The sequence below is a fragment of the Physeter macrocephalus genome, chromosome 8 (assembly GCF_002837175.3).
Source record: "Physeter macrocephalus isolate SW-GA chromosome 8, ASM283717v5, whole genome shotgun sequence".
In the NCBI taxonomy this organism is placed as follows: domain Eukaryota; kingdom Metazoa; phylum Chordata; class Mammalia; order Artiodactyla; family Physeteridae; genus Physeter; species Physeter macrocephalus.
This window is the reverse complement of record NC_041221.1, coordinates 74696660-74716174: the sequence shown is the minus strand read 5'-3', so window position 1 is coordinate 74716174 and position 19515 is coordinate 74696660. Positions and strand designations below refer to the sequence as shown.

The window sequence follows — 19515 nt, the reverse complement described above, 5'->3', positions numbered from 1 at the left end:
CACACACTCGATGTCTTCTAAGCAGCCAAATCCCTACTCTTCTGCTGTGGAAGCTGACGGGCCTGTTCTATGCACCTTCATCGCTGCTGCTGTCCCAGCGAAAGCTGATGATTAATTTTAATAATGAGGCATTTTTCTTATTGCATGGTCAGGAAGCTAATTAAGATCGTCCAACATCAACCAAGAAACAAACCGCACTACAAATCAGAATTGAACACATGCGGTGGTGGGCCACTGCCTAAGGCTTCCAAAAGGGCTTTTCCAGAGGAAACCAGCCTGGAGAGCATCCTCACTCAAATGGGAAATGTCCTGTAATTGTGATGTTCTGTATCTTTAGCTGACATAGCTATCAGAATTCATACTTTCGGTGGATTCTGATGAAGCGAGCTATATATTAAAGAGTTGGTTTTTAACTTTCTCTTAAGACTGGAGCAAAAGAGTTGCTTTTAAGCACCATCCCCCAATCAACTCCCTATAACGTTCTGATGATAAATGACATTTAGGGAAATAAAAATGTAGGTTTGTAACTCTGCCCAGAGGTTGTCAACTGGAATTCTGTTGGACCAGAATAGCCAAAGGAATTCTCAAAACACATTTTCTCCGCATGAGAAACATCCTACTTCAAATTCTCTTGGTGTAAGTCAGAGATGAATATATAGACTGGCATTCATCACCTGATCCACAGAGAAAAAGATGCGTGAAAAAGCCAAATTTGATACCAGGCTGAAGGAACCAGATGAGAATGAGCTCTCTTTCTGATGCAATGCTTACTTCCTATGTTTTGAAGAGGTGTCAGGGATTTTACTGGCAAAGGAGAGCCAAATGTATAGAAAATATGGTTCAAGCTCTTTTATAAAAGAAACATTCCCAACTTTCTCAAGTGTCTGGTGAGGGCGTGGAAGGGTGAGTCAGCAGATATTTTCCATGTGCAGGTCAAGTATAGAGGAGGGAGGTGTGGAAATACAAGAAAAGATTTGCCTTGGCAGGATTTTTACATCATAACATCTTAGAGCCGAAAGACCTTCTATTCTTCCACTCACATTTTATAGATGAGAAAACTGAGGTCTGGGGAGATTGTGAATTACCTGTGGTCCAAGGGCAGTCTTCTTCACAAAGCGTGCAGCCTGGGTAAGCTCTAAGTTTGGGGAGGTTCTGGGGAGAGGAGGTTGGTTTGTGTTAAGCGCTGAGGCATAGAGATGTTGCCTTGGTGGCCAGAAGCGTGTCTCTTGGGGCTGCACTTCTGAGCTGCCTGGGGTTTTGAATGCAGCAGCTGCTACGGAGAACTCATTCAAAGCACCTTTCTCAAATCACTCCACACCAAGACCAGAATGGTAGACAGCAAAGGGGAAAGAAAGAAAGAGAGCCGATGGCCCTGGGCCACTTTGAAAGTCTGGGTTGCCATACCACAGAAACAATAGCAGTGGTGTTATAATAATTGAGGTCCAGATCCACTACCTCCGTAGCGTTCTGTTCCTGACAGTTGGAGTTCTTTTCTGACCTCAGAAACCTCGAGCCTCTTAATCTGACCACGTTTGGATGAACAGCTCAGAGGGAGAGGCTGAAGCAGTACATAATCAAGCAATGGTTACTGTCATATATATGTGGAATCAGCTTCTAGGAGGTGGCTGTCACAGAGGAGGGCACTGTCACGTACGAGAATCTGGGGGGACAAATGAATCGCCTCCCAATAACACAATAGTCGTAGTAATTGCTGTTTTACCAAGGGTCGTGCTTTCATTTAGCTGGTTTAGAAATAAAGATAATGATGTTAGTTATAAAAGTACTGCAGCCTCTGGACCTGGTTGGTCTATAGATACATAAACTTTTTTTTTTTTAGAAGTGTTATTTTTATTTTTATAAAATTTATTTTATTTGTATTTATTTTTGGCTGTGTTGGGTCTTTGTTGCTGCGTGCGGGCTTTCTCTAGTTGAGGTGAGTGGGGGCTACTCTTTGTTGCTTTTTTGTTTCTTTTTAACTTAATTAATTAATTTAGGCTGTGTTGGGTCTTCATTGCTGCACGTGGGCTTTCTCTGGTTGGGGCAAGCAGGGGCTCTAGGTGCTCGGGCTTCTGTAGTTGTGGGTCTAGGACTCTAGAGCACAGGCTCAGTAGTTGTGGCCCACAGGCTTAGTTGCTCTGCAGCACGTGGGATACTTTTAAAAGTAGGGCTAAGTAACCTAGAAAAGTCAATTAGTAAGGGTGGCTTACCATCTACTCATTGTCATAGGATTTTCAAACTTACAAAATTCCCTGTTCCTACAGGTTGTATTCAAAATTTAATTCTCTCTGCAATGAGAACATGAGCCAGCCAGGTCCATGATCCCCAGTTCTTCACTCTTGTTGCTTGGGTTCACTTCTAAAAGTAAACCACCTACATGCAAACCCATGTCTCAAGCTCTGCTTTTTAGAAAGGAGAAAATTAAGGCTAAGACAACATTTGTTATATTTCTTTCAATCTACCCCCCCCCCGCCCCCCCCGCTGGCCTCTGTCATACCCTTCATTTAGCGGTTCAGTTTCAGTCTTTTCCAATTTGTCTTAATTCTGACAACCTGTTTGGCTTACAACCATCTTATTTATTCCTGATTTTTAGCCTTTTTTTCTCATTCAAGCCTAGTGTACTGATGCCCCAAATCCCTTCAAATCCATAGCTATAAACAATGCCTCAGTTCTTCTTCCTCTGAATCCAAATGCTCACTAATTTCAGTGGATTTAGCCCAGGATAAGGTGAGCACAGCATTGTGTCTTTAATTAGGCACTTTTCAAATCTCCCGTGGTATGTACAGTTTGGATTACTAAATTACGCCAAAGCGTTTCATGTGGGGGGGGGGGTGTGTGAAGATTAAGAAGTCGTGGTTTCTAAATCGCTTTAAAAGTCTAGATATGCAAGGTCTTTTGCAAACACATGGCCTTTAGTAAGAGACATTGCCTCAGCCCACAGAATAAATTCTGTCTGGGGAAAATGTCTTGTTCAGCTAAGCCTGGAGAGGGTGAACATGCTGCAGTAACCCTACACTGTGACAGCATAGGCTGCTGCAATCCATCCATCCATCCATCCATTCAGAGACACTCATTAGATATTTATCATGTGTCAGGAACTCTGCTAGGCCCCGCAGATTTAAAAAAATCACCTTCAAATTGCTCACATACCAGAATGTGCATATGTGTATGTTTGAGGGGGTTGAATAGTACACAAACAATTACATGTCAAATGCCACTTAAGGAGGAAGCAAAGTGCTAGGAGGGTTTAGGAGAAGGAGAGTTCACAGCTAACTGGAAGATTCAGTAAGGCATCACAAAAGAGGTGATCTTTGGATGAAGCTTGAAGGGGAAGCAGAATTTTGTTTAACACATTTTAAAATTTTGGGATAAATTTAGATATACAGAAAGTTTCAAAAATATTAGAGTGTTCCCACATGTTTCTCATTCAGTTTCCCCCCTCCTTAACATCTTACATTTCCACAGAACACTTGTTAAAACTAAACCAACATCGATGAATTACTACTAACTATACTCCACACATTGGGGGATGTTAGCAGTTTTCCTATTAACGTCCTCTTTCTGTTTCAGGATCTGTTTCAGGGAACCACATTGCATTTGGTTGTCATGGCTCCTCAGCTTCCTCTGGTCTATGACAGTTTTTCTGTCTTTGCTTGTCTTCATGACCTTGATAGTCTTGAGGAGTACTGGCCACATATCCTGTAGCATGTCCCCCAATCTGGGTTTGTGTGATGTTTTTCTCATGGTTAGACTAGCCTTAAGGGTTTGGGGGGAGACCACAGAGAAGTGCTCTTGTTACCACATCGTGTCAGGGGGTACCTGATAGCCACATGACGTCACAGCCAAGAAGGAGAATTTTAATGAGGGCACTTGACCCACAGGTGAAAAGAGTATGTGTGAGCAAGGTGTGTTTGTGAACTCCTGATTAGTGCTGGTGGGCTGACGGGGCGAATACTCACAAGGAAGCAGAGGGAGAGAAGGTATGTGTTGATATAACAATTTTAAGTTTTTAAAAGATTTTGCGGAAACTAACTTTTTCAAAACTTAGCACTTTGTGGAAAAATGATTGGGTGGATATTATAGCCCCCAATATCATTAAAAGGTGAGAAAAGCGAGGCCCAAGCAATTATGAGGATTGCTGAAGGTTGCACCAACAGTGATGGAGGCAGGCCTTAGACACCGTTCTCCTGATTCCCATCTTGGTGGCTGCCCCTTGGAAAGGCCCGTGGAGCAACTGTTGGGAGTGCTGGAATAGCGTACGTGAGTCTGATGAATCTGTTAAGGCTGCCCCCACCCTCACTTCCTCTGTCCCAAGCGCTCATCAAAATTCTGCTCACAAAAGCTGTGCAGAGCAAAGTCAACTCTTTTTTTCTGAAGCAAGGAAAGCTCTGCCATGCAGGTCTGAGGAAGTTTTCTTCTGTGCTGCTACCTCACTTAGTGTTTGCCGCGGTACCCATGCAGAAAGGGAGTATGCCACCGAGGCTCTAAGGGTGGAGGGTCTGCCCCATGTGCCTACTAGCAAATGTTCATTCGTGCCTTCCGTGGGCAATCGAGGACACACGAGGGACACAACTCTTTCGGCAACTGGAAGTTAACCATTGGTCTTGGTTGACCCAGGTACAGATTGAGGGGAGAATGCGAAAGATCAGAGGAGCTTCTCTTCCCTTCTTTCCCGGTGAACTCTGGGACTGGTCCTTTACTAAGTCGGAAAGGGAGCCAAAGTTGGCCAATCGGGAAGTTCCCTTATCCCACCCTTTTTATTTTTTTATTTATTTATTTTTGCGGTACCCGGGCCTCTCACTGTCGTGGCCTCTCCCGTTGCGGAGCACAGGCTCCGGACACGCAGGCTCAGCGGCCGTGGCTCACGGGCCCAGCCGCTCCGCGGCATGTGGGATCTTCCCGGACCGGGGCACGAACCCGTGTCCCCTGCATCGGCAGGCGGACTCTCAACCACTGTGCCACCAGGGAAGCCCTCCCACCCTTTTTAGATTAAATATTTACTTGTTTATTTCATAAACATATAGCAGGTACTCACCGTGAGTCTGGGTTTGCTAGGCAACAGGAAGGTAAGATAAAAAATATCAATAAGGTTTCTTGTTTTCAGGAAGCTCACCAGCAGGGAGAATAGAAAAAAATTTAGTGGGAGAGAGTGATTAACTGCCCGGGCTTTATAGAAGAGGTGATGCTGGAGCTGGGTCTTGTAGGACAATAAGGGTTGGGAAAAAGCACGTGCAAAAGCGTGGCGGAGGGCAGCAGCATTGCACGTCTGGGGAAGCGGGAGTCATTTGGTTTTGCTGGAGCATAACATGGGGTGTTGGGAACACAGCTTCTGCTCCAGGCTGCCATCCGGAGCCATCCTCTGGGGGTGGAGGCTCAGAGACCTCCGAAAGAGTCCTCTAGCGTTCTACCTTCTACGATGCCGTCCTTTAGACAGCCAGGCACTGGGATCTTCAGGATTTTGCCTGACTTCCCATTATTGCAACTTGATCTTGGAAGTACACAGCCATAATGCCTAATCCCTTAAAATGTGTTGAAAGCATAACAGCATTTGGTCTGTGATCAGCAACAGACTCTCTTGCAACTAATTTTTACGCAGCTCAAGATTGAGTGGAAACATCCCACTGTACTTAATGCAGGGTTTCTGTTAAAAATGCAGGGTTTGGAGTGGGGAAAAAAGATTAGCTATTGATCTTTGCTATTCACTTGTTCACAGAGCTCTGTCCTTATACTGTGTCACAGGGCTCCCTTATAGTTTCCAAAGCCATTAAATGCTAAAGAAAACAGGATTTTTCCAGCTCTGATCTCATTATATGTACAAATTCCAAGAGCAGCCTCCCAGAAAATAAAAGTTTTTATACAACAGAGTGGATGTGTTCATGAAAGATATATTGTTTATTTTCTTGGCACAGATTTAACTCTAAAATAAGATTACTTAATTGAAGAAAACATTTCCTGACATGCTGAGAAGCAACATTTGAACCAAATCTCCTCTCTCTTAGATTAAGTCTAGGGTGGATGTGTTCTAGGCTATTTAATCCATGTGAATCTCAAACAAAATCATTTTAACTACTGAGGCATTTAGTTGGTAAGGCAAAATGTAACTCAATACGGCAGGCGACAGCTTGTAATCAATTATGATTTTTTAGTTGGGGAAGTTCCTGGGGTTTGTCATTACAGTAGTAGTTTATTTATTTATTGGCACAAAAATTTTCTTAAATCTGGAAGCATTCAATTCAATTTTTCATTGCACGGGCTGCTTCTGGCTTTGGTTTGCAGGGTAACTCAGCTCATTTTTAGTGGTTCTGTTTGTTATTTTTAGGACTTTGGGGTCAGCACCGTAGTATATAATATTATATATTAGATATCACACTACAGCTATGTCTAACATGATATATATTCTATACTATTTATTATGTAGCATATAATATATAACATTATATATTATATAGTAACATATAATGTTATCTATATACATTATAATATTCACACTATTAAAACTAGTCTGTATATGTGTGGTAGAGGCAGCCAGTTGTTCACCAAACTGCCTTTTCCCTTTGGGCACATGGCTGCTCACTAGAACAGATTTCCCAGACTTTCCTGGAGTTGGGGAAGGCCATGTGATGAAATTCTCATCTGCAGAATATGCACAGAAGTGTTGAGTGCCACTTCCAGGGCCAGGCCTTCCATGTGGAATATACCTCCTTCGTACCCTCTTGGCCCTTCCTGCCGGTGGGAATTTGGATGTGGACACTCAGCTTTGACCAGCTGGATAAAGACAATGCCCTAGGATGGTGGTACAATACAGTGAAAGGAACTTGGGCCCTTGAATGTTCGTATGGAGCAGAGCTGTGCTGCCCACCTGAATTGCTCACCTTTGAACTGTTATATGTGACGGAAATAAAGTCCCCTATTCTTTAAGCCATTGCATCAGTCAGGGTTTATTCGGAGAAGCAGAAGCACAAGGAAATACAATATGATAAGGGATCTGTCACAGAGATTTTATCTTAAGCAATTGTGGGAGCTGGAGAAGCAGTTTCTGTTGGGCTGGCTTTGTGACTGATGCTAGAAATCAGAGTCTGCAGGGCAGAGAGTGGGGAAGGAAGGTGAGTGCAAAGCAGGGTTAGAGCAAGGATAAAGTGGAACCAGTCAGCACCAGCTGGCGTTTTGACTGCTTCTGACCTCGATGGTATGAGCATCTGCAGGAGAAGCTGATGTCCTTCATCATGGACCTAACACACACCTGGCCCAGGAGCTGGAGCAGCTGAAGGCAGATCCGGGAGAAGGCGGAGTAGCTGCAGGCCTGGCTCCCACATCACACCATCAGGGTGAACCAGGAGATCAGCAACAGCAGCTGCTGCTTCTCTTCCGCCCTCCAAATCTCACATGAGAATCTCTCTTGTGACACATTCTAACTGGAAACATACAGGGAGTAAAATTCTGGGAAATAGAATTCAGCCTAGCTATGTTGACACATTACAAAGCCACCACAGTCAACCCTTGTCAGCTTACACTATACACGGTTGCTTAAGCCATATTTTATCTCTAAAACCAGAATAAAGTCATGCTTCAGCCAGAGGGGATGCAACCATCACACATACAAGCAAAAACACAGTATCCCTTTCCCCAGAAGAGGATACACAGTCCGTTTTTAAATTTTGGATGTTGTTAATTTTTCTTCTAGATGATACACAATCCCTGTTCTTTGAATATTGCTATATAAAGCCAATTACTATATAAAACATTTTAGGTTAGATGATACGGGGATGAAGGGGGGAAGAAAACAAAAATTGTTGGTTAATATATATATAAACATATAAATATCAAAATGATGAAGCAACACTCAAACTCTCATTTATGCAATGGGCACATGATCATTGCTGGTATACAGCATTACTTTCTTCTGCCACCCATTCCCTTTACCCTAAGCAAGCACTTCAGCTGCTTATGGTTCCTTGCCTGGTGGGAGGACTCAGAAGACATTCATTCCTGAAGGGTCTGGGTCATTTGTGATCCTGCCTGAATTGGGTTGTTGTAGTTTTCCATTGACTTTAATCCTAGGAAACGGGAATAGTAAGAGGTGGCCCAGAAGGTCTCCCGTACTCCAAATATATTGTTCCTTAGCCCTGTTGTGTAGTAATCCCAATTACCCCATGATTATCAGGGTCAATCCCCAGAGCCAGTACCGGACCCTCTTCTCTGCTCATTGATTCACTGTCAGGAAGAGCACAGAGTGTGCAGGTGGCAGTGGCAGCTTCCAGTTGGGTGGAATCATTGCTGTGTCCCTTGGTGGAAGCATTTTCCACCTTTAACTCCTTTAGAAGCTAAAATTCTTAAACCAGCAGAGCCCAATTGCAGGGATGGGAATTAAAAAATGTTGCTAGTGAATCACTAGGGGTGATAGTGATAAGAGTCAACCCCATTTCCTCCCCTTGATTCCCACATTCATGAGTCCAGGCTATAGGAGAAAAATCACCATATACTGGACGTCAGTTTGAAGCTGTACTGTATCCTGGAGGACATTGCCCCAGCCCTGCAGGGCATTGTCACCTAGCTGGCACCCAAATGAGTCTTCAAAAGGCTATTCCACTATTACATCAAGTCAGCTGCTTTAAGATGATGGGGGAGCATGATAAGACTAGTGAATTTCACGGGCGTGGGCCCATTGTTGCAACTTCATTTACCATGAAATGAATTCTTTGGTCAGAAACAATGCTGTTTAGAATACCATGATAAGTGCATAAGGCATTCTGTAAGTCCACGGATGATAGTTTAGGTGGAAACATGGCAGACAAGGAAGGCAAGAAGTGAAAGCATCCATTCCAGTAAGAACAAAGTGCTGCCCCTTTCATTATGGAAATAATCCAATATAATCAACTTGTCACCAAATAGCTGGCTAATCTCCCCGGGGAATGTGCCATATTAGGGATGCAGAGGCTATTGGGAGTTTGGGCACTCAGCAGTGGTGGTAGCCAGCTCAGCCTTGGTGACTGGACGTCCATGTTGCCAAGTCTACGCTTAACCTTTATCCCTTCATCCCTACCATGGCCACTGTTCATGAGCCCATTGTGCAAAGCCAAGAGTAGATAGAGAAGATACTGACCGATGTCCACAGAAGGGCCTTCCTCTCCACCTGAGGTCACCTTTCTGTAAGCATTCACAAGAGACACAAATATCTCACACTCCGTGCCCATTCAGAAAAGTCTATCCACATACCGTTTCTTCGTATTTCCTTGCCACCAATTTTCAATCATGTTCCTTCCAAGTCCCTGACCATTCAGTCACACCATTAGCCATAGCTCATGAATCACTGTGGTCGTACCTCTGTCCATCTCTCCTTCCAGCTATAGCAGGTGGTACACACTGAGTTGCTAACCTAGGAAAGCTGACTTTGGCTTCTTCCAAAGGATTCCACCACACTCCTGGGAAACTCTTAGCAAAAAATGGTTTCTAACTTACCTTGGTTCACAAACACTGATCCTTGAATACCGCAGCGCTTACATATGCACTCTAACACAGAGTCTTACACGTGGTAGGCAGGCGCTCCATCAATATTTGTGCAATGGTTGGATAGCCTTGACCATGCTACTGCTGAGGTTGTTAGAAAGTAGCCAAATGCAGAACAAGTTCATGCATCTGCCCAGCAGCTGAGATTGCATAGCGCATGACCACTTATAGCCAGCAAGTCTGTATTGATCAGCTACTATGTACCCAGTTACTATTCCACAGTAATCTTTTTATACCACTTGTTGAGCTAGGTTAATTTTACGGACACATGACATCAATTACATAAAATTACATTTATTTCTCGTTCAGGTTAAGCACATTTGTATATCTGGGCCTGGAGTCATAACTACTGCCTCAGAAGTGCTCAAAAGGGAAAAAAGGAATTTATTGTTTCCTACTTATTATCTGTCTAGATCCCTGAAGTGATACGCTCTTCAGCTCTGGGAGGTTAAGGCCCATTTCTGACGCTGGTCTTGTTCAACACTCTCAAACTTTCTTTGGTGTCTGGCACATGATAGAGCTGTATAAATAACCGTTGAGAGAATGAATGAGTTGTTCACCAAGATCATGTCAGAAACTTTCTGAGATGCCCAAGGAGCTGAACTCTGGGCCCAGAGGGAGTACAGCGTGGTGGAAAAAAAAAAAAAAAAAAAGCACTGGGCCAGGGCCAGGACAGCTGAGTTCCAGCTTTACCTTTGCCACTGCCTGGCTGTGTGACCTTGAACAAGGCACGTATCCTTTCTGGGCCTTGTTTTTGGTCCGAGGACATTTGAGAGTTTCCAAAAGCGTTTTGCTTAACAGCAACAACAAACACTGCACAGTGCTCCAAAAACTGTATGTGGATGCCTTTGGGGACACACATTCTCTGGTTTGCTGCAGTTGCCACCCATTCTTATGCCCTCTGTGCATTTTTACTCCCAGTCTGGCCCCTGGAGCCATCTGAGTTTGTAACTTTTGAACACAATAGACCCCTGCTCTGACAATCTCTGAGTTCATGCCACTGGAGTCTAAGTGCCCTAAGGGCAGGATTTTGAGCCTGTTTTGATCACCACTGAATGCCCAACCCTAAAAGGGTGTCTGGAGCCTGATAGATGTTTTAAAAAGCGTTTGATGAATGAGTGAATGCATGTGTGAGAATGAAGCAGACCCAGGTAGAAAAGGAGCTGGGGGGACCATGTCAGGAGATGTCTCCCTCCAGTTTGGATAAGTTTGTTTTGCTTTGATGGAGTAGGAGGGTCTCCGGTCTTCTGTAGCTCCTAAGCTTGTCTGGGAGGTCTCAGGTTGAGTATGACTAAGAGAAATAACATTTCTGCAAAAAGCATCCAACGTCAAATAATACAAGTTGGTTTAAATATTAACTGGCCCTGTTTGGGAACTTTCCTAAGAAAATTGGCCACTTTGTGCATCTTTGTTGCTGTGGGCACTGGCCGGAGCCCTGTTCTGGATGCCTCTGCCTGAGCTTCTTGCCTGTATCCTGACCAAGTCAATGCTGTCTTACTGCTGGGTCCAGCTGAAGAACTTCCTGTGAGCTTCCTACTGTGTGTTTCGAAAAATTCCTTTCTGAGACTACAACCGCACAGCACGGCTGTTAACACTCAATAACGCTTTTGTTTTCTGGTAGATGTTAAACTTTAACATCAGATTATAATACACATCAGCAGAATATTCCACACAGGTCTTCCTTGCTAAGCACAAGTGAGTCCCCTAATTCATCAGCTTTGGGGAGAGTAAAAATCTAGCTCACTCTCATAGCACCTGGGAAGAAACTCTAGTAAAACAACTTCCAGTCCTTCAGAAGGCACTTAGAAGATTAAAATATCTCACAGACAAAAGAAGTTAGAGGCTTGAGATTTAAAGAAACCGTTTAAAATGAGAAATGAATCCTGAATTACTCCTAAGCATGTATGCTATTTTCTTACATTTTCCTTGCTCTGATAATTTGTAGTACACATCTTCAATTTGTGAGTTAAAAATGTAAATAACTTGAAAAATTTTGTCTGACAAATCCAGACTAGTACTTGTTTGGATTCATGAAGAAAAAAAACCTGTGTTCAAACCCCACAGAGAGAGGACAGAGCAAAAAAAATTCTTCTGGTCTCATAATTGAAGACGGCAACATTGACCATGGCCTGGAAACTGAAGGTCTCAGTCTGCGCTCCAGACCCCTCTGGTGGGGTAACATTTCATTTATAACTTGGACACAAAGGTGGCATGTACTCTGGGCTGACAGAGCTGGGGATAAGCAGAGCAGTCCTCTCTGAGAGTAGGTGGTGGAGGCTACCAGCAGAACATTTCTCTGCAAACACAGAGGAAACCCCCTTTTCCCCTACACTGTAGGTTTTCACTGGAAATATCCCAGCCAGAGTTTTTTTATTTCACTTGTCATTTGTAGATGACAAGTGAAATAAAAAACTAGTGACAAGCCTAGATGCTTTCACTCTGCACTGCCTACCCATCAGGGCACAAAGTTAGAGATGTCTTGGGAAGATACACATGCAGAAGAATTTGGCCCACAGATTCAAAGCTTCACCTTTGCAAATTAGACCCCAAGATAGCACAGTGCTGTGTCATGTCCTCACAAAGGAACAGCAACTTTGAGGTTTATTCATGCAGCTCTGGCTTATACTGTGTATGTTATGATCCGTATATAACCACCTAATTAAAAAAGATAAGGATGTGAAAATTCATTTTAACAGAGAGGGAGAATAATTCAGTAGATTTGAAAATTTAGAACAAAAGTGATCAGCTGAAATTATTCCAACCATATAGCATCGCATGGTAGCCTTGAGAAGGACAATGGGAGAAACTAGAGGCTGGTTTATAGAAATGATCCTGCAAAACTCTTTACTAATTTATACAGATCTAAACTATAACATGGGTAGTCAAAGAATAGTAACTTTATCTTTTTCTTTAGTACATTGTAAAAAAAAAATTGTTCTTCCTTATCATAATCATCTTCATCATCTCCAAAACCAACAAATGTCATTCAAACCTGATTATTGTATTTTAAGTGTTCCTAGTATCAGACCGAATTTACAGCCCAAAGAAGACAGCAGTGACACAGATGCCTATGCAAAATACACACAGATTAATTACCTAAAATCTACATGGAGAGAAAATCCATTTTCAGAGATAGGTAGTCATAAGACTGTCAAATCTGGTAAAATTCTTAAGGCGAGTCCCTTTTTAAATTCGTTTTATATTTCCCACAGCAATCAGCACAATGCCTTGCACAAAATTGGTGTCAGGAAGCTTCTGTGAAGAAGACAGGATTTCCAAATTTGTTTGGAAAATGGCATAAAGTTTACCTCTGAAGTTTACCTTCAAAACGTCTTAAAGAAAATGTAAGTTTTGATTCTGGCTCTCTTTTAATGTATTGTCTCTAAACTTTCCTCTTTAGAAGAAGGAAAAAAAGTTCTCCCTCAATTTACCCCCAGTCCTTCCTCTTAAACGGGGATCCTCTCATGGTTCACTCCTCCCACTTCCCGGAAAGGCTTGTTTCCTGGGGGAAGCTTTCCAGTGGCTGCCTCCTCACAGGAGAACCAGAAACAAGTCTGGAACGTCCATCCTTGGAACCCTCACCATGTTGTCGTCTGGACTGTTTTATGTCTGACTTGTATTGCCTGGGTATCTCAAACTGGAAAACTTCACAGGGACTGTGCTTTTGAGTGAACTGTTTTGAAAGCTGAAATTAGTTGAAAATGCTTGAAAAAGTCATAAATTGCCCAAATTCTTAATCTGGCTTTGGGGGTAAGATTACTAAATGTCAGAGTTTTCATAATGAAACATGGAAAGTAAAAGAGTTCCTAAACATTCTGGTTTTGATACTATTATCAGCTACCCTTGCCGCTGCCTTGTTTTTTGCTGAAGAATCTCCTTCCTCGTTGCTCTGAAAAGAGGGTGAGTGCTGTAACTAACAGTTCTACCTCTAATGAATCAGCCTCACCTTGCAGAGGGTTTTGAGGAGCATCATGCTGGATTAGGAAACCATGAAAAATCACAGAAGTTTCAACTAGAATGAAAACAAATGGGTGCATGAGACCACCAAGGCTCTTAGAAAGCAGCATCTATCGATCTGTGTTCAGTGTCAAGTAGTCTTCAAGAAAGTGCCACGCAGAAGCCCTGCAATGATGTTGTTTCTTATTTAGTTTTACTCTTATCAAAGGTACATGTGCACGCATGCAAAGAGGCAAGGAGTTGTTACAAGGCTTGCATGAAAAAGAGAAGCCTCCACCCTCTGCCTCTCCTCATTCCCACTTCCTGAAGGCAAACCTACTAGATTTTTCCAAACAGTTATTTGGTATTCACATCATGTGATTTATCTCCAAATCACATGACTTTATTGCTACTTCTTGAATTTTCACTTTTAAATATTATCTATGGACTTCCTACAATAGACTATAAGGATTTAACACTCTTTCTCACCCCCTCCTACCACCCATATTCACATGATCCATCACCCTCCAACTCTGTACTCCCAAATATTTCTACATGCTTTTAGTTAGATCAATATATAGGTGGCCATTTTTTGACCATTTAAAATGCTATTGTCAGCTGAGCTGTGTAGTACACTATGATTGCTCTTCCTTTTCTCCACAACTTACCATTTTCCCTGGCATCAATAACTGCCTTACTGTTTGCTTGGTTTTCTATATATTTATCACCAAATAAGCCCCCAACTCCCTTCCAGTTATGGAAATCTCCTCTCAATAAGCTCAAATACATTAGATATTCCATCAGATGTCACTCCAAAAGCCTTCTAAACCCCTCCAATCTTGATTGTTGTCCCTAAGCTGGTTACATATCTGCTGTCTTGGGTTTTCCCTTCACCACCATCTTGGGAGTTACCTTGGCCTCTGTCTCGTGCTGAATTCCCTGTTTCTTGGACTCTGTGTCTTCCTTTTTCTTGGACTTTGTGTCTTCTTGGACTTTGTGTCTTCCTTTTTCTTGATTTATTCAGTTGTTTTGATGGAACACATCCTCCAGGAGCTTTCTGAGAAAGGGTAAATGGTGGTAAGTGTTTTGAGAATTGCATTTCTGAGAATATCCTTATTCTACCAATCCACTTTGATTAGTGTTGGGGCTGGATATAAAATTCTAGGTTGGGAATAATTTTCCCTCAGGAATGGAAGACATTGCTTCTAGGCCTTCATATTTCTAGCATTGCTGTTGAGAAGTCAGACACCATTCCAATTCCTGATACTTTGTACCTAATTTTTAGGATCTTCTCTTTGTCATAAAGTGTTAAAATTTCACAATGATGAGCCTGGCGTGTGGATCTATTTGTATCCACTTTGGCCAGCATGCGGTAGGTCATTAACTCTGTAGATTTTAATAAGTTATTGGATGATCCACACTCCCCCGCAACTGTTCTCTTTGTCTTTTTCTGGTACTCCTACTCATCAGATGATGGATGTCCTGGGCTGTCCCTCTAAATTTCTCACTATTCTTCTCCTATTTTCTGTCTCTTCATTTTACCCTCAGGGATACTTTTTCAACTTCATTTTCGAAACTTTTATTGAGAATTTCATTTTTACTTCCCACATTTAATTCCCTGAAGATTTTTGTTTTTTATATAATACCTTGTTCTTGTCTCATGTATGTGGTAGTCATTTGTTAAAGGTTTCACCTCCCTGCATTATTTTCTTCCAAGTTGTTGTATATTTCTTCGTTGATTCGGCCTCATTTTTTTCCTATTAGAAATCTTCCTCAAATGTTGGTAATCTTGGCTATCTGTTGGTATGTAAGAATAGGGTGCTACAAAGCTGATAGGAAGTTCTGTATGCAAAGCAGGGCTTGTCAAACTCTGAGCTTCACATCACTCTGGGGTGATCTGGGTAGGCCATTTCATAGGTGAATCCCTGATGTTAGTTTCTAGGTCTTTCTCTTAAGCTGTCCAGATTCACCAAAGAGGTCTATTCTAATTAGGAGGGCAAAATACTGTGGGGTTAATTTCAACATTCAGTGTGTCAGCTTTCACTTATTCACCCTGTTTTTAGGACACATTTTCCACCTTAACTTCTTGGTGTTCCCCAGCCCAGCAGATCCTTTGTCTTATCCTCTTCAGGGAATACATTTCTGTCTTCTGTCAGAGTAGTGGAGGAGATATGGGGGGGCGAGGGTTCTCACTGCTTCTTTTTTTAAATAAATAAATAAATAAATAAATAAATTTATTTATTTATTTATTTATTTATTTATTTATTTTTGGCTGTGTTGGGTTTTTGGTGCTGCGTGCGGGCTTTCTCTAGTTGGGTGAGCAGGGGCTGCTCTTCATTGCGGTGCACAGGCTTCTCACTGCGGTGGCTCCTCTTTTCGCGGAGCACCGGCTCTAGGCGTGTGGGCTTCAGCAATTGTGTCACATGGGCTCAGTAGTTGTGGCTCGTGGGCTCTAGAGCACAGGCTCCATAGTTGTGGCACATGAGCTTAGCTGCTCCGCGGCATGTGGGATCTTCCCGGACCAGGGATCAAACCCGTGTCCCCTGCATTGGCAGATGGATTCTTTTTTTTTTTTTAACATCTTTATTGGAGTATAATTGCTTTACAATGGTGTGTTAGTTTCTGCTTTATAACAAAGTGAATCAGTTATACATATACATATGTCCCCATATCTCTTCCCTCTTGCATCTCCCTCCCTCCCACCCTCCCTATCCCACCCCTCTAGGTGGTCACAAAGCACCGAGCTGATCTCCCTGGGCTATGCGGCTGCTTCCCAGTAGCTATCTATTTTACGTTTGGTAGTGTATATACGTCCATGCCACTCTCTCACTTTATCCTAGCTTACCCTTCCCTCTCCCCAGCAGGTGGATTCTTAACCACTGTGCCAGCAGGGAAGTCCCCTCACTGCTTCTTAAACAAACTCGACCAATCCTCTGGATATTAGCTCCATCATTATCCCCACTTCCAGAGGTAACTGGTACTGCCAGTTCTTAGACCTATGGAGGATTTCATGCCTCTCAGCTTTTCCTACTTTCTAGGGTCTGCTAAGTCATTACCACTTCTCCAAGTGCTTTTCAGCTGCTAAAATGTTATTGTTTCTCCTCTTCTCTTTGTTTACCTTTTGTTTTTTCTTTGTTTGATTCCTTAGTTGTTACTTTAGTGGAGTTTCTGGAGGAAGTGGAGGCAGATGCATATCTAGCCAACTGTCTTCAGCTGGAAGTCCATTAAGTAATCTGATATTTTTATTAAAGAAAAAAATAGAAGTCATGTTCTACAGAGAAAGCTTCCCTTGTGTGCCTGACATGCATAGATCTAGGGCTTCCTGTAAGTTGCTAAATGAAATGAAAAATAATACCTTTGCCTGTTCTAACACCTGATCTGTAGGTTGAATCCTTGATACACATCACTGCCCTGTTGGCCAGGGGCCCTATGGAAGTCCTGTGCCTTTGGGCCTATACTAACAACACAAGAGTCTCAGGAAGGATTTCAGCCTCTCCTTTTAGCACTCTGCTCTACCCACCTGTGGCCGATTGCTGGGTAATAATAAGGAAGCTACAAATAGGAGAAGGAGAGACCCTAATTAGGGATGGAAGAGGAGGATCTGAAACTCTAAGAAATGCACCCCTTCCCCTCCCTTGTGGCATAGCCATGGTTTTGCCCCTCCGCTGCTCTTATTGACCTGTCTTTTCCCTTGGTCACCTTCACAACTCCAGGACAGAAGAGAGAAGCACATACTTCATTAGTCCACTAAGGACTGCCCAGTTCATGGGGTCAGAAGCTAGAATTCTGCCAGGTCACTATTCTCAGAGGCCAAGTGGATAAATACAGCCCTGCAAGGAGACAGTTTAATCTGCCCCCCATTTGCATTACTTCTTTGGAAGGGGAAAAAGAAAAAGAAGATGTAAAAGTTTTTAAAGATAAGAGCTCTCAACAGGGTCAGTTCTTTGTAGGAGAGTTTACATGTGGGGCTTCCAACTATCTACTTACTTACATACGCATACACACACACACACACACACACACACACACACACACACACACACACACACACACAAACACTCCCCTCAGTGCTTTTATATAGGGTAAGTGAGACCTAAATGAATATCAGTCAAACATGTCACACACACACTCCCCTCAGTGCTTTTATATAGGGTAAGTGAGACCTAAATGAATATCAGTCAAACATGTTTTGGAAGAGAATCCTCAAAATGGGAATCCTGTAGTCTCAAGAGGGTATTTGTGGGATGGGGGAAGGGAGGACCCTGGGCTTGGCCAGCATGGGATGAAAGTCTGAATGCACTGACTGTATGTAGACAGGCCTCAGGACTGCCTATGTGTTTGGTTTTTAAAGTACCACCTGGCTGTCTAGTATCTTACACTCCACAACCTGGGCATTTGTCAACCAGCTGTGTCCCAGCAATATCTCTGGCTCCCAAGATTACGGCTCCAGAGCCAAATCTTGCTTTATGATTTGGATGATTCATACAAAAACTTCTTAACTTCCTGCTTGGGTATGGAGTTTTGGAAAGAGCTCTCATCTAACGGGGACTTCCTTTTCCTTTACCCTCTAGCGTGCTCCCGTATTTTGAATTCAGATTTCTATTACTTGGTCTGCTGCAGGGCTTAAGGGTTTGGGAACTGGAGGAATTCCTGGAGGTGCTGGGAAGCTGCTCAGGCTTGGATGTTGATAACACTGCTTATTTCAGCTACTTGGACAAGTGCTGCAGGCTCCATCCTGCTCTTACTCCAAGCTTCTTTCAGAGCCAATATCATTTTCTGAATATGTGTCTTTATACATAATTTTCAGTAATCTTTGCAGGCAGCTGTCTTTCTACATAGGATCATCTGCCGGAAATGCAGGAAACCACACAGGCCAGAAACAAAAAGACACTCGAGGTATTGTTTAGAGAACATATGTAAGATATTAGAAACCACAACATCCTACACCTGTAGCAACATCTACTGCAGATGGGTATGTGCTTTGCAGTCCATTTTAGACTTTAATGTGAATTACTTCTAAGAAACAAACTCAGGCTGCCTTTCTGCCAAGTTCCCTGCTGTAGATGATTACTCCTGAAAGGCCACATACCTTACAACTTTACTACCTCTGGAGCAAAGAAGAGACCTCATTTGCAAGGGTTTGTCCAACTCAAGCCAAGGTCATCAACCAAGGTTTCCGTCAGAGCAGTTTTGGCCCCGGAGATTCTGCTTGCTCTTTCAAAGTACACAGGAAACCCAAACAAACTCTATAGGGCTCATGCCTAACAAAAAGCAGACCCAGCCAGTCACTCGCTCGCTCATTATTGTCCAAAAGTAGCACTTACCACCTCAGTATTAGTTCTACAAAAAGCACATGAGCTCTGTGAGTCTTAACTCCCTCCTAATTGCGTTTTCTGAGACGGGACCCAGGGCTCAATGATGGACTCAAAGAACTCACTGTGCAACAGGAAACTTCCATTGACTGGGGTTTGAACACCTTATCAAACAGAGATTTTTATCTTTATTAGTTTCCTATTTAAACCCAAGCTATAAACACCATAACCATTAACAGTTTCGCCGTTCAGAATATATGAATGTTCTCAAAATTGATGACTATCTACAAGTTGGGGCAAATCCAAGACCGTAAACTCTTGCGTGCAACAAGAACCAGAAGGGCAGTGAGGCTGGCAGCAGCAGAGGAATGTTGTATGTGGCTGACTGCCTCTGAGGAGATATTTTAAAATTAGGGACTCTTTGGGGATTTCTTTCATTTTTGTTTTATTTTGCATTAATTCTGGGTCTTTCTGCCTGAGCCAACTTCCAAACAGGGATACTGGAAAGGCTTGGTGAAAAAGACCCAGAATGTTCTTCTATTAATTTTGTCCCTGGCTAACTTGAGTACCTTGAGCAAGTCTGTCTGATGATCAGTTTTGTGAAATGGCACTTTCTCTATTCCTTTTACAGTGTTGTGGTGAGGACCACATACGTCTCCTTGAAAAATATAAGTTGATAAACAAATCTAATGTCCTTTTTTGCCTTTAAAGTTAAGAAGTTTATTCAATTACCCAGTGTATTAATTTATCTATTGCTATATATCAA

General features: G+C 42.7%; 1 long non-coding RNA gene across 1 annotated transcript in view; it reads left to right on the top strand.

The window, feature by feature from the left end:
- Window positions 1-1030: 1030 nt before the first annotated feature.
- LOC102980852 (uncharacterized) overlaps window positions 1031-19515 on the top strand; it is a 28667-nt gene continuing 10182 nt past the window's right edge. Inside the window, exons 1-2 of the long non-coding RNA XR_448190.2 lie at window positions 1031-1128; window positions 12714-12845. This is a non-coding gene — a long non-coding RNA (uncharacterized lncRNA). The remainder of the gene's footprint in view (window positions 1129-12713; window positions 12846-19515) is intronic.